General features: G+C 38.7%; 1 long non-coding RNA gene across 1 annotated transcript; it reads right to left on the reverse strand.

Annotated features, from left to right (window-relative positions):
* Positions 1 to 3,030: 3,030 nt before the first annotated feature.
* LOC131015679 (uncharacterized) lies at positions 3,031 to 5,847 on the reverse strand. The gene is made up of 2 exons (XR_009098652.1): positions 5,740 to 5,847; positions 3,031 to 3,287 (listed from the first exon to the last, which is right to left on the reverse strand). It is a non-coding gene; the product is annotated as an uncharacterized LOC131015679 (long non-coding RNA).
* Positions 5,848 to 6,176: the final 329 nt, after the last annotated feature.

The following is a 6,176-nucleotide window of genomic DNA, read 5'->3' on the forward strand; positions in this document are numbered from 1 at the left end:
ACTAGATTCTTGGTTTTAATAAATAAAACAAGCTTTACTCGAGAAAAAGTTCCTCAACCTTTCGTAATGGTTCATTTCTGTCCCCACCTTGTCTCTAGTTCCTCGTCTACACGACATTATATTTTCAAGAGAAAAGCGATAATCAACACACTCCTTGCCACATATTACATGTGTAAGGATTCAATCGTAAAATCATCATAGACAAAACAACTCAAGTCCTTGTACTGAAACCCTACATTACGGTTTGTACTCTAAATTGCTAACAAAATGTATGGTTGATAATAATCATAGGAGAAGAACTAATGTCAACTAATTTTAGACACAAACTGATGGACAGTTAACCAAGCTATAGTTTGGGTGACTTACTAAGTCAATATACTAACACTTCTTAGTCGTATACCTCAAAATAATCTACTAGGGCAACTCAAAAGTTGTAAAAACTCAAATCTCAAATGATATCAGAATAAAGTGTTGTAGAAAATTTGTTCAAGAGACTCAAATAAATAACCAGAGGGTAGAAAGGAGTAACTACCAGGTCGAACAAAATGACCTAGAGTGAGAACCCATCTGATTTTTTTTTTCAACCGAAAGTTGAAACACATGGGTTTATAAACCCAAAACACGTCTACTGAGATTTGGATCATGCGGACTGGCCAGGTCCAACATAATCACTCCCCAGTCACACGGAATATACTATCCCGAACTTGGAAATTCTGTGTCTTCTAAACCCTCAACATACTATACATAACAAAACTTAAGTTCACACCAGCAAGCTAAAAGCTTAAACTCAGGGTCCTATGTTCTAGACTCTTGTTTCAAAAGTTCAATATTTTTTTTTTTTTTTTTACTCTCCTCTCATGTTGCGGTGGTGGTGGCGGAGTATTATCCCGCCTATCCTTCACATCACACTCTTGATGACATCTTTGAGGCATTTTTGAAATCACAAAAGGAAAACTCAACTCGACCAACGCTCTAAGCATCCTCAAAACTCAAGTTCAATTTACTAACTCAACTTTAAGGAAACCCTCATGGTCACCTTAACATTCATCTGTAAGGCAATAAGCACTCACGAAATGCTAACAAAAAAGACCACTCTGGTCAACCTAATATATCCATCAGTAGAATGCCTCTTTTTTTTTTTTAGAGGGCTTACATAAAGGGGTTATTTAAACCCTACAAAAACCATAGTATCTATCGTAATGTCCCTTCTAAACCGACACCATTAATAGTACTATGTCTCGGTCTGGACCTCCTACGGTAATTGCTACCAGTTAACTCATCTAGTTGCTACTTTAGCATACTAGGAACATCCATCTACTTAACATCAGTAGGGTACTATATTCGCATGCTTATCTGTCATCATGTCAAAATCTCAAGTACCAGTATCTCCTAAGTAAGTTATATACATCGCAATGTAATTGCAACTAATCAAAAACGAGGGTGTACCGCGCATACTCTCAAGATCATCCTTAGCTCTATCCTACACCGACTTCTCTTCTCATCCTCATCAACTCTAGCCCTCCACGGCTACTTCTCATTCTCATTATCGTTTATCATTTTATCATCTTTGGTAACTGATACTCAAGGATCGACTCGATATCTACTACACTCTTCTAGAGTCCCTGGTAGAAAACAAGCATCCAGTCAGTAGATCCGCATAGAAAATCTGGGTATCTGTAACAAATCTCATCTCCTGTGGGTCCAATGCTCAAGACAACATGTCCCATCATATTGAGTGGCTTTCTTCCTTGCTCAATCCTACCACTCGATTGGTAGCACGGGGACTAGGTGCACGATGCCATCCAGTCTAGTAACAACCATAAGGCTTTCATCCTTTCATAGTCTATGAACATGTGTTTGAAAATCTGCTAGGGTATCTCTGTACCACATACTGTATGCCTCGTCCTCGTATTCGATCTTTCCTGAGTTCGATCTCACAACAGTCCACTTTCGTGCAGTGCCAACAGTCCTGGCCAACCTATAAGGAGAACTTAAAGGTGACTCTAGGAACTAACTCTACTTGGCTCCAGCAACAGAAATAAACAAAACATAACTTAGCAAAACTCCTATTAAGTAGTACTGTTATCTTAAAACTCAAGCTCAAAACATCTAAATTCTCATCTCGTCCCATCTTTACTCAGTAGGGAATCTCTCTAAACAATGATATTAGATCCCTTAATCTAAATCATCGTGACTCAGTAAGACAACTCAACAATTCTCTCTCAAAGCCATCTCCAAAGACTATGGCTCATGGTACCTTCTCAAGTACCATTAAGGTTGCGTGAGCAAAACTCGCGTCACAAAACAACTCAACATATCGTACAATATCTCATTGCAGCATGCTAATAACTCATCATTAATCATGCTATTATACTCAAGCTCATAACTCAAACTCATAACTCAATCCAACAAGTACTTAAAACAATTGCCAATTCTCTCAAGCTTTAGCTCTAAGTTCTCATTTCATCCTTCTACTTAGTAAAAAAAATCTCTCTTAACAATGACATTAGATTCCTTTATCTAAATCATCGTGACTTATCACAACTGCTCAAACAATTCTCATCACAAAACATCTCAAATACATCACATCATAACTCATAATTATGCATCCTCAATCATATAACATCATACGATACAAACGCTCTCATGATTCATCATGTAACATCCTCAAACTCAAATTATGCACCTTTAAAGTGTAACATCATAACTCATCATATAACCTCAATATCATGCTCTTCAAAATTTAACGTCAAATAAACTTTGAAATTTTACATACCTCGTTGAGCCTGGTGTGATGGTGCGCTGAGCTCACGGTTGTTAATAACTATTAGTCTAGTGACTCATTCTAGACTAAACTCAAGACTTCTAATTCAGAGCTTTCCTTCGCTCTGATACCACTCTGTCACAGCCCGCAATCCCTAAGGATGGCTTAACTGGGGTTATGACTCGGGAAGGGGATTCAGAAGCGGGAAAAGAAAGGGGCATCATTTGAAACCGTAAATCTTACTTAACTTAAGAAAAATCATCGTATTTACTCATTAATACTCTTTTGAACAGTCTATGAAAGACAACATAAAACTTAATTAATATCATTAATCAAGTTATACATCATATGAAACCATTCTCTTAAGACTCAAAGTATGACATAACATACTATAACATCAACAACATCTTGCAGCGGAAAGTAGCTAGACATATGTATGAAGACATATTCTAGACAGGTTAACTATTTATTAACAACCCTGGAGACTCCGCTCATTGCAGCACCATCATCACATCAGCTCAACCTGCACATTTAGAAAACATATGCAGGGCTGAGTACAAAAGCACTCAGTGGGCACGTATGCCTAGGTATAAAAATACATGCTTCAAAACTGTAAATTGTCATGCCATCATAAACAGTACAGCAAGGGAGTTTTTCGCTAAAAAGGCCCAAGCTTACTAAATTCATTTGTGATTCTTAAAGTTCGTCTGCAGACTAAGTTCTCTTGTAATCTATCATATCTGGAACTGTGTGCCGGAGAGGTGGCCACCTCTCACGGTCACTTGACCGGCCAACCCGCTAGATGACTCACGGTCACTGGTGTACACTAGTCAAGGCAGGATAGCTATCAACTGCTCAGGACCCGAATTCGATTGCATAATAACTGGCAAAGCCACATCAGATAGATATCATACCAAACATTGAAACATTTATGGCAAGACAATAGTTGTAATATTTTCCAGTTCAAAGATTTTGTAACGAAATAACTTGTTCAAATGTAGCATTAAACTTGTTTGATAGATATATAAAACTGAAATTAACAGTTAAATCATCTCATGCATTCATTCGTATAAGAGGCCTACGACACGCAGGGGATCTCTATATACGTATAGTAAAAGTAATGCCCACCTTATTCGTTCCCACTAGGGGCGTAGAGTTACCTCCTTCTTTAGCTTTCACTTCCCGTCTGGACCTTTATTGACGAAGAGTCGATAAGTTCGAGAAGAAAGTCGTGTAAGAAAGGAAGATAGGTCTCTAAACTAAACTATCTTCTTTAATGATTTTAGGGTTCTAGCATCCATATTAATCTTGTCTCGTCTCGTTCAAAACCTTAAACTCAAAACATTTATCACATAACTAACATTTAGGTTCGAAACTATTTATTCGAATATCAACATGCGCATCAACCATAACTCATTCTACTCACGCCATCAAGTCAGATATTCCGTCATTTAATAACAAATCATATAATATTACATAAACAAATTATGTCATCATAGATCATGCTTTCTCATATTTAAAACAATGTAATCTTTTTCAAATAAACCTTATTAATAAGCCTTTTGAAAAGAATTCATTAAATAAGAGTTTAACTCAAAAATATTTTATTTTAAAATCCACTTATAAAAAAAATACTTGAAATAAATGAACTCCATTTAAATAATTAATTTAAAGGTTCATATGTAATTAAATTAATCAATTAATCAAGCTCAATTTAAATTAGATAAATAAGAGCTCAAATGATTTAAATAAATACAAGCCCAAATTAATTTGATAAATTAGGTCCATTATATATATATTTTTTTAAACAAGGCCCAAACATTTAAAAATTAACAAATGCCCAAAACTTTTAAATGAAATAAGCCCATTATAAATAAATAGAACATGGCCCTATAAAAACAAGCCCAATTACTTATTAAAAACGGCCCAAAACCCGGCCCAAAACCCGGCCCAACCTCAAACACCCTAACCCAAACCCTTTTTCTTTTCTTCCCCCTTCTTCTATCTAAGCTGCGCCCCTCCCCCTTCATTCTCGTCTCTCTCTCTTCTTTCTCACTCTCTCTCTCGGACGATCTGTCCGCCTGCCGTGCAACCTGGCCGCCACCGCCGCCGCCGGCGAGCGGCGCGGCTGCTGCCTCTCTCTCCTCCCCTGAACTCTCGTCCTTTCTCACCCTCTCGCCTCTATCTCTCTCTCCCAAGACTGCCGGAACAAGACACAGCAAGCGCCACCACGCCGCCGCTGTCACCTCCTCCGCCTCACCTCCACGGCGGAACCATCGTCTCCGGCGAGTCGCTTCGCTTCCGGCCTCCCTCTCTGATCGGCTCTGTGACTGCAGCAGCGAAGGCTGCCGCGGCCACCTCCGGTCGTCCTCGCCTCTCCCGTTCACGTCTTCCTCTCTCTCACATCTCCCTCGTTAACAGATCCGACGGCCCAGCAGCAGGAGAACCGCCGCCGCCGACAGCATCTGCCTCTCTGATTTCCGGCGAAGCCGCAGCCGCAGCCGCCGACAACCCAGGTAAACCCTATCTTCTATCATTTTCCCCTTCTTTCCTTTTTAAACTATAAGCTAAAAACCCTCTCTTCTTTCCCTTTGATTCTTGGCAGATCGGAGACAACGGCAGGTTCGCCGCCGCCGCTCCGACGCCGGCGACGTGCCTCCGCGGCAGCCGCCTCCCTGAACCCTTCTCACACACGAATCAGGGGGTTCAGCCCCGATTTCAGTCAACACATAGAAATAGGCTTTTTACTGAATTCATTTTCAAATACTGTAAATGTTCTTCAATCGAGCATACTGCACTTAAACATTTATTCATGTAATTTCAACTCTTCATTTGTATATGTAAATTCTGTTTATAACAGGCTGCGTATGCACATCAAAATGAAATATGAGAAGTTCGTATGTGTTGGTGGTTCTCTGCAATAGTTGAACGAAATAGAGAGCTCAAAATAAACGAGCTCAGTTTAAGAAGAAAACCTTGGTCTGGTGGTGTGGTTGCTTTGTGAACTTGCTGCGGAAAATGGGCTGCAGTTGTTGAAAATGGTGAAGATGGTGAAGGCGTGGGGTTGGCTTTAAAGAAGAATGAGGATCGTGGAAATGTTGGTATGAACATGGAATTCTTTTTTCAGCATACTTAGTATGACTGAAGAATTTCTTCAGCATGCGTAGTAAATTCTTCAGCATGCTTAGGATTTATTCAAATTTAATCATTAAAAAAAATCTAAGAGATTAATACATTAATTATATGGTTCCAAACTCATTTAAATACATTGACACATACAAGACTAATTTTTATTTGAAGTATAAAATCCATTTGGGCCTGTCAATTTAATAAATTAACTAACCACATGGATCAACTTTAGTAATTAATAAAAATTCATATTTAACACTTCAATGTTAAATCCTCATTAATA

Source organism: Salvia miltiorrhiza, chromosome 3 (assembly GCF_028751815.1).
Source record: "Salvia miltiorrhiza cultivar Shanhuang (shh) chromosome 3, IMPLAD_Smil_shh, whole genome shotgun sequence".
In the NCBI taxonomy this organism is placed as follows: Eukaryota; Viridiplantae; Streptophyta; class Magnoliopsida; order Lamiales; family Lamiaceae; genus Salvia; species Salvia miltiorrhiza.